This window comes from Crinia signifera, chromosome 6 (assembly GCF_055691185.1).
Source record: "Crinia signifera chromosome 6, ASM5569118v1, whole genome shotgun sequence".
Lineage (NCBI taxonomy): Eukaryota > Metazoa > Chordata > Amphibia > Anura > Myobatrachidae > Crinia > Crinia signifera.
This window is the reverse complement of record NC_139222.1, coordinates 24,868,640-24,885,128: the sequence shown is the minus strand read 5'-3', so window position 1 is coordinate 24,885,128 and position 16,489 is coordinate 24,868,640. Positions and strand designations below refer to the sequence as shown.

Genomic DNA, 16,489 nt, shown 5'->3' with positions numbered 1-16,489 from the left:
CTCCCAGACTCCCCCGCGGCTGTAGCCAAAGTGTATTTCCTGTGTGGGGCAGAGTGGGAGGAGCTGTGTTACCAGGGAAACGTCCCTTCCTGGTGTGCATGGCAGGCAGGAGGGAGAGTGCTGCAGCTGGCACCAGGTGACCCCAGGTATTATACTGCTAGTAACAGCATAGTAGTGATTGCTGGGTGTGAGCCATAAGGGCACTTACAGGGGAGCTGCTGTTCTACTCACACAGGCTGCAGTATAATACCAGGTGTCAGAGCCGATATAAGGTTTTTTGGCACCCAAAGCAAAACTAATGCCACCTGCCCTCCCCCTCCCTCGCCAATACCGCTATTGGCTGCCTTGCGGCCAATCAAGAGTCGCTAGTCGAACAATAGCGGTATTCAGGAGGAGGAGCCGCACGATGTAAACAAACGCAACATGCTGCTTCTCCTGACAGTCCGCACTGGCTCGGTTTTGGTTTGTTATTTTTTCTTCTTACCTGGATGCTACTTGGAAGGAATCTTGGATCAACGCCGGAGGAGCCTTGTAAGTATCATTTCCTTCCACAGGTACCCCCTGGATTTCTTCAGGACCAGCGGACGGATGGACGCAGACCTACGTACGGGGTCAAGATAGGTAAGTATCTGTATGTGTGGGCTCCGTGTGTAATACAGTTTTATTTTTCAGGTGTATGTGTGTGTGCTTTTATTTAACTGTTGGTTCCGCTGGGACTCATATTTTCACAGCAGAACCCAATGGTTTTATTCTAATATTACACATTTATCAGCCCGGTACCCACAGCCCTGGGGAATCGGGGACAGCCCCAGGCTTCAGCCTGGGTAGGTAAATTCTGGAGGGGGGGCCTTCATTGGGGGATCCCCACTCCACCAGGAACCCTGCCCAGGCTGACCAGTCAGGGGGTTAATGCTTTGGCCGGGGTGACTTGTAGAAAAAGTCTCCCCCTGCTGTGGCAGGGAATAGATCAGTTGGTCACCAGCAAGTTGTTAGACAGTCCATAGGTCGACATGCAGGAAGGTTGACATGCAGTAAGCTTGACAGGATTATTGTTGACATGGGTAAGGTCGACAGGGTCATTAGGTCGACAGTGAAAAAGTTGACTTTTTTTTTTTATTATTTATTTATTTTCCCCTTATGTCAACCAGGGGCGGATTGGCCCATCGGGACACTGGGCCATTTCCCGGTGGGCCGGTCCAAACCCTCCTCTGTCGGGCCGTTTTCAATGCTTTCCTGACGGAATCCTGCCTACGGGCCTGAAGAGCAGTGGCCACGCCCCCTCCGCCCGAGCACACTGACTGACACCCGTGACCCAGCAGCAGCAGGCCTGTGGCAGCGACAGGAGGACAACAGGAACCCTGCAGTGGATCATTTGTCCTGTACAGTGGCTGCCAGACCGAACATGAACAGTGAGTACTTCTGTACTCAGCGTACAGCCCCTGCTGAAAGTGTCACGTTACCCGCAAATTTCTAGGGGGGGATCGCGGGTGGGGGAGGAGTGCCCACAAATTTCGGGGGGGGGGGGGGGGGGTAGTCATGGGTGAGGGAGGGGTACCCGCAAATTCCAGAGGGGGGTGCACCTGCGAATGGCTTCTTTTTCCTTCTCTCTCTCTGCGATCCCTCTATCTCTTCCCTCTCTCCTCTCTCTCTCTCTCTGCAATCTCTCTCTCCTCTCTCTCTGCGATCCCTCTCTCTCTCTCTCTGCGATCCCTCTCTCTCTCTCTCTGCAATCTCTCTCTCTTCTCTCTCTGCGGTCCCTCTCTCTCTCTCTCTGCGGTCCCTCTCTCTCTCTCTCTGCGGTCCCTCTCTATCTCTCTCTGCGATCCCTCTCTCTATCTCTCTCTCTTCGGTCCCTCTCTCTATCTCTCTCTGCGGTGCCAATCTCTCTCTGTGGTCCCTCTCTGTATCTCTCTCTGCGATCCCTCTCTCTATCTCTCTCTGCGGTCCCTCTCTCTATCTCTCTCTGCAATCTCTCACTGTGGTCCCTCTCTATCTCTCTCTGCGATCCCTCTCTATGCGATCCCTCTCTCTATCTCTCTCTCTTCGGTCCCTCTCTCTGCGATCTCTCTCTGTGGTCCCTCTCTGTATCTCTCTCTGCAATCCCTCTCTCTCTGCGGTCCCTCTCTCTATCTCTCTCTGCGGTCCCTCTCTCTATCTCTCTCTGCGGTCCCTCTCTCTATCTCTCTCTCTGCGGTCCCTCTCTCTGTGGTTTATTCTGGTTGGTGCGGCTGGTCCGTAAGCGTACGTGCCGGGTTTTTTTTTTGATCTGCGCATGCGTACCATCTGCAATGCGCAGGCGCGACCACTCCACAACGCTCACGGACGGTTCTTTCCGTGCGAAAAAACCTGTACGCGAGAGTACGGTCATTGTGGGCGGCATAGGGGCGTGTTGAGGGGAGCGGCCGAAATAATGAGGGAAAATGGGCTTACACGGGGGTGTGCACCAAAAATGTACGGTGCTACTACCGCTCGATCTGCGAAAACACCGTTCATTTTCAGACACAAAACAGGCGGCCGCCACCGCCACCTCAGACCACCCCTACAGATACCGCATGACAGCGGACGCCTAGGTCTACTAATTAACACTGATTACTACTCAAACACATACACCTGAATGTAATAAGCAATGCTGCAGCCTATTAAGTCCAAACCATTATTTCACTACCTGCAAGCCACACACAGCACTCAAACACATTGGAAGCTTATCTTTCTATACTTCTCGACATTTAAAGGTTTGTTTAATTTAAGGTAAGAATCTTTGTAAGACCTGCTTATATATGCTAAGGTATGTATTTGTTAAACAGTTAGACACATTCACTACGTGCTTTCATAGACTTTACACAGTAGCACACTCAATCTACACAAGTCGACATGTGTCAACGTGTTCACTCTAATACAAACATATGTTTTGTATTTATGATACAATAACATAAACCACATCTAACAGCTACAAAGGAGGTTTCAGCAATGTTTTAAGCCCATGGCCACTATTTTGCACACAATCTTTGTATAGTACCCAAAATACAGAACTGTACCAATAGAGACCCGTCTGTGCAAGGTGGCGTACGCTCAGATAGCCGCAAGAAGTCGATGGGAAGATGGAGGAGAGACGTCCGTAAACGGTGGCGTACGCTCTGTTGTACGCCAGTTGTCGGAGTCTAAGGGGTGATCCGTCCGTGTATGTTGGCGTACGCTCAAGTGTACGCCACTCCCCTCTGTCGGTGTTTGTGTCCGTCCGTATGCGGCTGTTTTGTGGGTGGACTTTAGCTCAACGGCCGCGTACGGAGAGTGTACGCTGATATAGAACGTACACACGTTTGGCCGCACCAACCAGAATAACCCCCTCTATCTATCTCTCTCTCTCTCTCTCTACGGTCCCTCTCTCTATCTCTCTCTCTCTGCGGTCCCTCTCTCTATCTCTCTCTCTGCGGTCCCTCTATCTCTCTCTCTCTCTCTCTCTCTCTCTGCGGTCCCTCTCTCTCTCTCTGCGGTCCCTCTCTCTCTCTCTCTGCGGTCCCTCTCTCTATCTCTCTCTCTCTCTGCGGTCCCTCTCTCTCTCTCTCTGCGGTCCCTCTCTATCTCTCTGCGGTCTCTCTCTCTGCGGTCCCTCTCTATCTCTCTGCGGTCCCTCTCTATCTCTCTGCGGTCCCCCTCTCTCTCTCTCTCTGCGGTCCCTCTCTCTCTCTCTCTCTCTCTCTGCGGTCCCTCTCTATCTCTCTCTCTGCGGTCCCTCTCTATCTCTCTGCGGTCCCTCTCTCTCTCTCTCTCTCTCTGCGGTCCCTCTCTATCTCTCTCTCTGCGGTCCCTCTCTCTATCTCTCTCTCTCTCTCTGCGGTCCCTCTCTCTCTCTCTGCGGTCCCTCTCTCTATCTCTCTCTCTCTGCGGTCCCTCTCTATCTCTCTCTGCGGTCCCTCTCTATCTCTCTCTGCGGTCCCTCTCTCTCTCTCTCTGCGGTCCCTCTCTCTCTCTCTCTCTCTCTGCGGTCCCTCTCTATCTCTCTCTCTGCGGTCCCTCTCTATCTCTCTGCGGTCCCTCTCTCTCTCTCTCTCTCTGCGGTCCCTCTCTATCTCTCTCTCTGCGGTCCCTCTCTCTCTCTCTCTCTCTTTCTGCGGTCCCTCTCTCTATCTCTCTCTCTCTGCGGTCCCTCTCTCTATCTCTCTCTCTCTGCGGTCCCTCTCTATCTCTCTGCGGTCCCTCTCTCTCTCTCTCTCTGCGGTCCCTCTCTATCTCTCTGCGGTCCCTCTCTCTCTCTCTCTCTCTGCGGTCCCTCTCTATCTCTCTCTCTGCGGTCCCTCTCTCTATCTCTCTCTCTCTCTCTGCGGTCCCTCTCTCTATCTCTCTCTCTCTGCGGTCCCTCTCTCTATCTCTCTCTCTCTGCGGTCCCTCTCTCTATCTCTCTCTCTCTGCGGACCGTTCTCTCTATCTCGCTCTGCGGTCCCTCTCTCTCTCTGCAGTCCCTCTCTCTATTTCTCTCTGCGTTTCCTCTCTCTATCTCTCTCTGTGTTCTCTCTCTCTGTCTCTCTCTGTGTTCCCTCTATCTCTCTCTTTTGGTCCCACCCCTTTTGTAGGGCTGCCTGCTTTCCCAGATTCCCATGGCTGGTTTTCCATCCCAATCCGCCCCTGATGTCAACACAGTCAACATAAACACTAAAACGTACCACTGCGCCCCCACCGCATGGATCACTGCGCTCACTATGCTTCGGGCACGGTGCCTCCCTAAGCTCGGCACACTATTCTATTCTCCCACCATGCCATAGTGGATGGTAGGGCATGAAATTCTGCCTATTGGCACTTGTCGGCTCAAAAACAGAAAAAAAAACCCAGGTCAACCTAATGACCCTGTCGACCTGACCCATGTTGACCTAAAGCAGGCATGTCCAAACTGTGGCCCTCCAGCTGTTGTGAAACTACATATCCCAGCATGCCTTGCTATAGTTTTAGCATTCCCTAATAGTAAAACTGTGGCAAGGCATGATGGGAGTTGTAGTTTCACAACAGCTGGAGGGCCATAGTTTGGACATGCCCGACCTAAAGTCTTGTCGACCTAAACTCATGCCGACCTAGTGGTGTCGACCTACTTGGTGGTGGCCCAATGACCGTATCCCCTGTGGCATTACCCTGCTGGGCCTGGTGCTGGTTATTAAAATACGGGGACCCCTGCTCATTTTGTCCCCCATATTTTGGGAACCAGGACCAGCCCTTGGGCCTGGTGCTGGTTTTAACCCCTTGAGTGGTGGGTTTTGCTGGGGCAGGACAAACCAAGGTATGTCCTGCCCCAGCAAAATCCACCAGTGTTCCCGCTAGGCTTATTTTGCAGGGCGCTGCACCCTGCCCCTTTGAAAGCTGCACCCTGCCCATTTTTGCCCGCCCTGCGCCCTGTACAGTTAATAGGCGCTGAGAAGTTACGGTACCTCCCCGGCCGTTGCCGCGCTTCTAGTACCCGCCAGCTGAGTGTACAATGCTGAGCGCGTCAGCGTGTGGATACTCCCCTCAGCCCTGCAATCTCCAGAGTCCATAGCCGTGCTGACAGGCTGCTCACCTCCTCTTATGTGAGCGGCTGTCAGCTGTTCCAGGAAGCATCCCTCCTCCCCCCTGCCGCGTCGCTCACCACTACTGAGCGTGTCTGCTTTCTCACTCGGGTAGAGGCGAGATCCCCACTTGTTTCACCTTCAACAAGCCTCTATTTGCCTGATATGAGTAATAATGTTTGGCACAATATTTGTAGTCATGCAGTGTATTTAGCATGATTTACTGCAGATAGATGTTTCTGACACTTGTGGTTGTTATTTCTCTTATTTTTCTCTTTTTTATCATTTTTTGGTTTTGTTATATGTCACAGCCATTTCTATCTTTCTATCAGATACGCTGAATTGTTTACAGTGGTACCATGGTAACCAGCTGCATGTACTATGATGATTTCCGGGACATAGGAACCTCAGACGGGTCCCCGCCTGAATGCTCTGCATTTCTGTTCCACAACGCGTGTGGTACTTCCGGTATCGCATGGCGCCGTGATAGGAATGTGGAGATGGACGGGAGTAACCTGCTGTGTGTTGCGGCGTGTCCGAGGAGATTGTTGATGACACGCAGGTGAGTTAATCATTTACAACATATATATATGTGAGCTCTAGCCATCAGTACTGTGATGCCCCCTCTTGAGAAAGGTGCTCTCTAGCAGCGAAACGGCCGTTGAGGAGCCAGTAATGTATTTTACCTATATCTGCCTGTTGGGTGTCTCAATACCTTACCTCATGTGCTCTACTTTTGATGCGAGCTGGGCTGAATAAATGTGCTATTCTTTGAATTGATGATTTCTGCATGATTGGTGAATCTATATATATATATATATATATATATATATATATATATATATATACTTTGTAGGTTTGGCCGAGCACAGCTACCCTTGATGCTTTAGCTGGTCGGGTGCCTAGTCAGTAGATATACAGACTTTGTGGGGGTGGACGTAGCACTCCAGACACTTGGGTAATCTAAAATAGAAAAGCTTTATTGAAGACAAGCAACGTTTCAATACTTTCGTCAGGCAGGCTCAATATAAAAACCACTCGTTCACATTTATATACCCCTCAGGTGTGTGTCACGTGAGCCGGTGAGCTATCTGCCCACCCCTCACGTGACTGCGTGCTTACAGACACCTGTGTACTGTTGACCTGTCTCTCTGGGCGTGTACATCAGGCTCAGGTGTGTGAACCCATCATCTCGCTGTATCAACATACTGCAAGAAATACAAAAAAGTTCAAAAAAGACCAAAGAGAAGATTTTTTATATAATACAATCAACGGAATCTCTTTTTAGTTTGTTAACACTTATGTCTTCACTGTTTACAGCGTATCCCGGCTACGGCACACGTACACTGTATGACGCCAGATACCACTCCTCCTTTGGGGGTGTGCCGAATGACGCATGAGCCGGAAGTTCGGATGTCCGAGACCGGAGCCGGGCCACACGCTGGTCACTGCATCCATAAAAGTCTCCCACGGGAGGTAAGAAAATGTTTTGTCAACCTGCTTTATATGCATTATGATTTAAGTGGACCTGAGGAAAAAACCTTCGGGTTTTGAAACGTTGTCCTACCTGCTTTATGATTTAAATACACCTTGAATTTGTTTGAGAAGTCCGTGGAGTGCCGCCTATTTCTTTTCTACAACAGAAGCCAACATTGGTCTCAATGAGGGAAAGTATTGTTCTATATTATCTACGTGGAAGGCACCGCGGCATTTCTTTATTTCTGCAAAATCCAGAGTGCCAATCACTTGCTTTGTGTGTGTGTATATATATATATATATATATATATATATAGCAGCAGACGGGTGGGTGGCACTCCCAGAAAGAAATGACTCAAGAGTCCAAAACTATTACCAACGTTTCAAATGTATTGTGACATTTTCCATCAGGGTTACACCCTGATGGAAAATGTCACAATACATTTGAAACGTTGGTAATCGTTTTGGACTCTTGAGTCATTTATTTCTGGGAGTGCCACCCACCCGTCTGCTGCTGTATTGGATTGCATTGTTCTCTCCAGGGAAGGCACCCAGCCTATTTGCCTTTAGCGGAGTGCCGGCCAACCCCCCTCTGGTTTGTATAATCCGGCACTCTTAGCTGAATAAGGGAATTGCCCGTGGTGCCTTCCTCAGATAATAATAGATTGTAGTCTCATTGCGCCGGCTCCCAGCTCCAAATAAGACAGGCGACACTCCAACGGTTAGAGGTATGAAAATAAGTAGTTTATTCCATAAATGCTCCTGCCTACGTTTCAAGACCTCAGTCCTGTCATCAGGGCATGCATAAAAAGTAAAGTGCTGCTGGCAAGTATATACACACAAATATATATATATATATATATACACACACACACACACACACACACAAAACGCCTCAGCAGTAATACAAATGTTCACAAGATGTGTTATAAAACATATATCTATGTTATTTGTCTACTAGCTGAAGTTCCTACTGTTACCTTCATGGTAAGTTATCAATGAGTTACATGTAACTGTCATCATTTTTTAAACCACTATTAGCTTAGCAGTTCTTACAATGCTGACGGCAGACACCTTTATCACAACTTTCACTTTTGGACTTAACATCCAGTCCATCACCCCCACCCATTTGGGACCAATATTCTATTTAAATGTTACCCCCCCCCATTTTGCACCACATCTAACCCCTCCTGCCCAAATAATACTACTGCGGTCACCTACAGGAAACATAGGTCCCAGGTTAGGGACCTATGCAATATAGAGGTCCCTAAGAGACACTCTTACATAGTCTGTTGACTGACATCTCTCTTACATAGTCTGTTGACTGACATCTCTCTTACATAGTCTGTTGACTGACATCTCTCTTACATAGTCTGTTGACTGACATCTCTCTTACATAGTCTGTTGACTGACATCTTACAACTAACATCAATAAGTATTCACACCATACTATTTTCTAGATATTTGCTGCACATTAAAGGTGAGCGCTTTGTATGAATCACTATTTACAGCTCTTCCAACACACCCATGAGGTGGCTGCCATGTGTCGTTTTTGTTTTTGGGGTGTCGCCAGTAGCCCTAATCCCCAGATTTTCCTTCTGCTCAGTTCTATAATAGGACGCCACGTGGGATTTGAGGTGGAGCTGCAGCTAATAACTGCCGCATCAGGTTACCCCTTTTATTATGACCTTACTGAACGACGCATCTTCTTCTGCAGGTTTTTGGAGGTGGTCTCACTTTTTCAGTTTTTTTGATGCTGTTAGTAAAAGCCGGATTGAGTCTAAATCGCTTATTACTTCCATACTCTTCTTGGCGTCTTCTTTTCCCAATTTTTGGAAAAGGTGTGAACTCTCCATCCTCCAGGCACTGTAAGAGATGTGGCCTCATTAATGGATAGTTGTATCTGCAGATGGGTACGTCCCCGGTGAAGAGAAGTTCCACAGCATTCGCTATAGAAAATACACCACAGTCGCCTGAGTCTGGGTCCTGTTTCTCCACATCCAGGAGTTTGATGTTCTTCAGGGTGTCCTTTGGAACGACAGCCCCATAGAGATCTTTCAGTTGTCTGCTTCCAGAACGGGTAAGCCGCCATGCAGAACTGTCTGCAACTTCTATCTGTCCATTGCGAAAACAAGACACGAAGCAGTGCCTCTCATCCATATCTGGGTGTAGCTGTACTGCAAGCCCAGAGACGGCATCAAAGGAGCCATTTGCACCTTTTTCTAGCGATTGCAATCCTTGTACATCAAATTGCTTGCGCAATATTTGCTGAGCAGCTTCAACAATGCCTAAGGACAGACCGTCGCCCTGCAGAATGTCACTTTTGTCTTCCTGTGTCAGCTCAATATGATCGGGCCACATGTTCTGTGAATGTTCAGGAATGTACTTCGATGTCAAGAAACAATAAATGGCGTTTATACAGCTACGCCACATTTTCTGTAAATGTTCAAGAATAAACTTGAATATAAAGCAATGAGAAAACACGTGTAAACAGCTACAAAGGGTTATAGCTAGCAACACCGCTCACTCTCATCCAATGAGTGATTGTCCTGTCCCCAAGCAGGGCCTTTTCTTTCACACCTGCTGTGACATCACAAAGGTTGTCTGTGACATCATCAGCCTCACTCTGGCTGCTTTCCCCCAATGCATGTCCTCCAGCTGCTGGAGAACTACACATCCCAGCATATTCTGACATAGTTTTGCTATTAAGGCATGTGAAACTCTTGCGGGACATGCTGGGTTGTGTGGTTCGACAAAAGCTGGCGGGTCACATGTTGAATACCTTTGATAGGGGCCAACCCAGTCACAGAGTCAACATCATTACAATATAAAATAGCAACATTTCAGGACATAAACAAAAGGCCTATGCTGCCGCCAGTATTTAAAGACCAGCAAGTCTTATATATGACTTTGTTCCAGGCTTCAGCATAGATAGTTAAATGATAATAACTGAGGTACTAATTCTGGGCCTAATTCAGATTTGATCACCACTGTGCGAATTTGTCGAGGACTCCAAAACAGTAGAAATAAAGGCCCTTTTTCAGATCTGATTGCAGTACAAACTTGTTTGGAAAATGGGCAAAACCATGTGCACTCTACATGGGGCAGATGTAACATGTGCAGAGAGAGTTTAATTTGGGTGGGGTGTGTTGAAACTGAACTGAATCTACATTGCAGTGTAAAACTAATGCAGCCAGTATTTACCCTGCACAGAAACAAAATAACTCATCCACATCTAACTCTCTCTGCGCATGTTACATCTACCCGACCTGCAGTGCACATGGTTTTGCCCATTTTCCAAACAAATTTGGGTACTTGAGTATTATCTGGGCTCCCGATTTTTTCATTGCATGCCACTATTTAAGGCATGCAATGCAATGCAATTTTTCATTGTAAAGACCTGATTTTTAATTGTATAGTCAACCATGGGTGATTTCATACCCCCACTATCCAACTACGCATGGATTTGATTTTATATAGTGTGGCGAGCGCAGCGAGGGGACGCGGATTACTTTACATGCATTCTGCGTCCCCTCGCGGGGCTCGCTGCGCTTACCACGCTTCGGGCACGGTGGCTCGCTGCGCTCGCCACACTATATAAAATCAACTCCATGCGTAGTTGGATAGTGGGGGTATGAAATCACCCATGGATGACTATACAATTAAAAATTGGGTCTTTATAATGAAAAATCGCATTGTATTGCATTGCATGCCTTAAGTAGTGGCATGCGATGCGATACAATGAAAAAATCGGGAGCCCAGATAATACTCAAGTGCCCAAATTTGTTTGGAAATAAAGGCCAAAATAAGAAAAGGAGAGAGAGTGTGAGTGTGAGGATTGGCAAGTAGTGGGATCTGGAGGCAGCGCTGGGAGAAGCATGTAACGCTCTACAAATATAGAATTCCCACAGGACTGAGTACTATATACAATATATATGTATGTGTATATATATAATATATAAATAGCAGGATGCTCCAATATGAAATAAAGACGGGAGGCGGCACTCTCAAAATAAACAAAAGCGTGTATTCAAAATCAAACCATCAAATCAAGTGATAACGTCAGTACATTTCGTCAACAGTTTCAAGGCCGAAGTCCCTTCCTCAGGACGACTGACAGCCTGACAAAAGTTACATCAAACAAAGTGCAGTGAAACATTACACATTAGACACATGAGTGCCACTTACGTACATGCTTATTGCTAGGAAATTCATGCTCTATGCAAGGGGCTTCATTCTTGATGCCAAGGGGCTTCATGCTCATTGCCAAGGGGGACTGAAATTTCTCGTTGCAAAGGGGGACTGAAATTTCTTGTTGCCAAGGGCGACTGCAATAGCTCGTTGCCACGGTGGACTGAAATTGATCATTGTCAAAGGGGAATGCACTCCGCCCAGCTCTCCAGCTCCCCGCTGTGCCCGGCTGAGCCAGAGCTCAAGTCTCCCGCTGGACCGCTAGCCAATAGGCGCTCGCAGTCCAGCAGCTAATTCTGCTTCTGATTGGTTGCTGGACCGCAAGCACCTATTGGCTAGCGGTCCAGCGGGAGACTTTACACCTTACACAATGCCTTACTGCACCCCCATGTCACCCTGCACAATGCCTTACTGCACCCCCATGTCACCTTGCACCTCCACATCACCCTGCACCCAGGCTTACTGCACCTCCATGTCACCTTGCACCTCCACATCACCCTGCACCCAGCCTTACTGCACCTCCATGTCACCTTACACAGTGCCTTACTGCACCCCCATGTCACCCTGCACAATGCCTTACTGCACCCCCATGTCACCTTGCACCTCCATGTCACCCTGCACCTCCATGTCACCTTACACAGTGCCTTACTGCTCCTCCATGTCACCTTGCACAATGCCTTACTGCACCTCCATGTCACCTTGCACCTCCATGTCACCCTGCCACTCCATGTCACATTACACAGTGCCTTACTGCTCCTCCATGTCATCTTGCACCTCCACATCACCCTGCACCCAGCCTTACTGCACCCCCATGTCACCTTGCACCTCCACATCACCCTGCACCCAGCCTTACTGCTCCTCCATGTCACCTTGCACAATGCCTTACTGCACCTCCATGTCACCCTGCACCTCCATGTCACCTTACACAGTGCCTTACTGCACCTCCATGTCACCTTGCACCTCCACATCACCCTGCACCCAGCCTTACTGCACCTCCATGTCACCTTGCACCCCCATGTCACCTTGCACCTCCACATCATCCTGCACCTCCACATCACCCTGCACCCAGCCTTACAGCACCTCCATGTCACCTTACACAGTGCCTTACTGCACCCCCATGTCACCTTGCACCCAGCCTTACTGCACCTCCATGTCACCTTGCACCTCCACATCACCCTGCACCCAGCCTCACTGCACCTCCATGTCACCTTGCACCTCCACATCACCCTGCACCCAGCCTTACTGCACCTCCATGTCACCTTGCACCTCCATGTCACCTTACACAATGCCTTACTGCACCTCCATGTCACCTTGCACAATGCCTTACTGCACCCCCGTGTCACCCTGCACCTCCATGTCACCTTACACAGTGCCTTACTGCACCCCCGTGTCACCTTACACAGTGCCTTACTGCACCCTCGTGTCACCCTGCACCTCCATGTCACCTTGCACAATGCCTTACTGCACCTCCATGTCACCTTACACAGTGCCTTACTGCACCTCCATGTCACCTTACACAATGCCTTACTGCACCCCATGTCACCCTGCACCTCCATGTCACCTTACACAGTGCCTTACTGCACCCCCCGTGTCACCTTACACAGTGCCTTACTGCACCCTCGTGTCACCTTGCACCTCCATGTCACCTTACACAGTGCCTTACTGCACCCTCGTGTCACCTGCACCTCCATGTCACCTTGCACAATGCCTTACTGCACCTCCATGTCACCTTACACAGTGCCTTACTGCACCTCCATGTCACCTTACACAATGCCTTATTGCACCCCATGTCACCCTGCACCTCCATGTCACCTTACACAGTGCCTTACTGCACCCCCCGTGTCACCTTACACAGTGCCTTACTGCACCCTCGTGTCACCTTGCACCTCCATGTCACCTTACACAGTGCCTTACTGCACCTCCATGTCACCTTGCACAATGGCTTACTGCTCCTCCATGTCACCTTGCACAATGCCTTACTGCACCTCCATGTCACCTTGCACAATGCCTTACTGCACCTCCATGTCACCCTGCACCCAGCCTTACTGCACCCCCATGTCACCTTACACAATGCCTTACTGCACCTCCATGTCACCTTACACAATGCATTACTGCACCCCCATGTCACCCTGCACAATGGCTTACTGCTCCTCCATGTCACCTTGCACAATGCCTTACTGCACCTCCATGTCACCTTGCACAATGCCTTACTGCACCTCCATGTCACCCTGCACCCAGCCTTACTGCACCCCCATGTCACCTTACACAATGCCTTACTGCACCTCCATGTCACCTTACACAATGCATTACTGCACCCCCATGTCACCCTGCACCCAGCCTTACTGCACCCCCATGTCACCCAGCTAGTCACATTCCTCCCACCTGCTACTGGTCATGCCATAGGATGAGAGCAGCAATTACAGGGCAGATGCAGAGAACACGGAAGCATATACAGTATATAATATAATATAACGAGCACATTTAAGACGATACCATTGCAGGAAACAACTGGGGGGGGGGGGGTGTATTGGTTGGTAGCGTGACAGAGCCCCACTGATGTGGCTGGAAAAGGTATAGGAGAGTAGAGTAACTGTGAGCACTGTGTTATGGTGGTAGTAGAGGAGAATTCCCAGGCACCGGTGACATCACATCACTCCCGGCTGCTGTCTTTGTATGCTATGCGGCTACCGCTCACCTGCAGTATTAGTCAGGTGTCCTAAAGACTCTTCCTACCTGCGCTGGCATTCCCAGCATTGTTCCAGCTGCAGCCCCATACCCCACACAAACTGTGCAGCACCAGCAGAGTGACTATGGGACACAGCACACAGTACCCTGGGGAGCACAGCCTGACCAATGAGATCACCGGCCCAGTTATAGAAGGATCTCCCCAGCTCTTTAGCAGTCCAGCATTTAAAAAACAAACAAAAATAGTGTTGGTAGTGCTAGTGCTATTCCGTTGCATACCGGTCCACTTCAAGCGCTGTGATAGATAGATAGTCAAGCTCTCTGACTGGTGACACAGATTACTTCCCAACAACTGAATGTACTATTGAGTATGGGCACTCTGACGAGACACCTGTCTGTGAGCTGTTAAATTAGTATCTAAAGCCTGACTTGATACCTGGCAACCAAGGAACATTATTTTCCTATTTGACAAGTTGTCATTCTCCATTTATGATGTCGTTGTACAACACACCCTATCTATAATAATGAGGAGAGCAAATCCCTGTGCATTGTTCGATTGGATCCAGATCACACCTGAGGAAGTCCTAGCGGATGAAACGCGTAGGGTTTTATCTGTGAACTGAATATATTCAGATATTGGATCTTAACATTGGAACTATTCAATACTGCCGATTGGAAGAAAATCCTATGCATTGAGGATTTGAATAAACAAAATGTGATTTTACTATTGTGTATTTATTCTGGTGAATGTGTAGAGCGCATTTGTATTCCTATTTCATACATTTTATATATACAGTATATATTTCTTTGTCTGAAGACGGGGCCGCCGAGCCCCGAAACGTCACCGCCTTTATTTGCACATGGATTAAAGTTAATCCCTTCACTTTTGCCTTGTCCTGCTGTTATGATGCAGCAGCAGAGAATGTCTCCCAGCACAGTGAGACAATGGGAGGCTGAGAGCAGCAGCACATATACGTAGAAAGTTGCCCAGGACAGCTGCTGCTAAGTGCTACAGAAAGGTCGCGTGAGGGTCCGGAACAGCCGGGACTCCACTAGGGAGAGCAAGAGGCGGCAAGTTCAAGAGTGAAAGCATTGATCAGTGCGATGTGCACTGTGTGATCCAAGCTGTGACTGTAGCAGTGACAGGGGAAGCCTGCATTCCTCAGGTATACCCTCACTGTTCCCTTGTCCCGTTCAGTGATTTATTACTGTCCCAGTAAGCAGACTCCTCATTAACTGTTTGGATGCAGGAAGTAGCTTTATTTTCCTGCATAGTGGTCTGTGCTGCTGTGTGTGACATGGGGACGGTCTGTAACATCTTAGTTTCCTTGCAGTTTGAGGAGTGACCTTAGTATGTTCCATTTGCGTCCAGCTCCAATTAATAAAGCTTTATTTATTTGCACTGTTGGCTGAGCATGGGGTCTCCGATAGTAGCTCGTCCTGGAGATCACTAATGTAATGTGATGGCAATAATTCCTTCTTTGTCCGCCTCAGGCCATGTGCCCCTCTCCCTGGGCAATAAGCAATTACGGACTACTGTGCATGAGACCGGCCCATGCTGCTTGTTGCCGGTACTGTTGGGGAGTGTGGGGCAGTGCTGGGGGGGGGGGGGGGGGGGCACCTGTGTTGGGCACCCCAAGGGCTTAATCTGGCTCAGCCGACTGCAGGTATTTTCTACATTTTAAATGCGCCACCTCCCACGAATCAGAGCATGGGTGCCAGAAGGTGGGGTCAATCATTGGCTACCAGGGGCAGTATACCTGTATCACTGCTGGGGGGGGCACCATACCTGTGTCACTGCTGGGGGGGCATTATACCTGTGTCACTGCTGGGGGGGCACCATACCTGTGTCACTGCTGGGGGGGCACTATAACTGTGTCACTGCTGGGGGGGCACTATACCTGTGTCACTGCTGGGGGGGGCACTATAACTGTGTCACTGCTGGGGGGGGGGGGGGCACTATACCTGTGTCACTGCTGGGGGGGGGGGGCACTATACCTGTGTCACTGCTGGGGGGGGGGGCACCATACCTGTGTCACTGCTGGGGGGGCACCATACCTGTATCACTGCTGGGGGAGGGGCACTATACCTGTGTCACTGCTGGGGGGGGGGCACTATACCTGTGTCACTGCTGGGGGGGGGGGCACTATACCTGTGTCACTGCTGGGGGGGGCACTATAACTGTGTCACTGCTGGGGGGGGCACTATACCTGTGTCACTGCTGGGGGAGGGGGCACCATACCTGTGTCACTGCTGGGGGGGCACCATACCTGTATCACTGCTGGGGGAGGGGCACTATACCTGTGTCACTGCTGGGGGGGGGGCACTATACCTGTGTCACTGCTGGGGGGGGGGCACTATACCTGTGTCACTGCTGGGGGGGGCAATATACCTGTGTCACTGCTAGGGGGGCACTATACCTGTGTCACTGCTGGGGGGGCACTATACCTGTGTCACTGCTGGGGGGGCACTATACCTGTGTCACTGCTGGGGGGGGGGGGCACCATACCTGTGTCACTGCTGGGGGGGGCACCATACCTGTGTCACTGCTGGGGGGGGGGCACCATACCTGTCACTGGGGGGGGGGGCACCATACCTGTGTCACTGCT

At 49.7% G+C, this 16,489-nt stretch overlaps 1 long non-coding RNA gene across 2 annotated transcripts; it reads left to right on the top strand.

Annotated features, from left to right (window-relative positions):
• The first annotated feature begins 14 nt into the window (after nucleotides 1-14).
• On the top strand, nucleotides 15-9,447 carry LOC146010232 (uncharacterized). Of its 2 annotated transcripts, none has more exons than XR_014444748.1 (3): nucleotides 15-146; nucleotides 6,849-7,004; nucleotides 8,722-9,447. It is a non-coding gene; the product is annotated as an uncharacterized LOC146010232 (long non-coding RNA). The 2 variants fall into 2 exon arrangements; XR_014444747.1 differs by lacking the exon at nucleotides 15-146 and adding an exon at nucleotides 5,750-6,090.
• The last annotated feature ends 7,042 nt before the right edge of the window (nucleotides 9,448-16,489 follow it).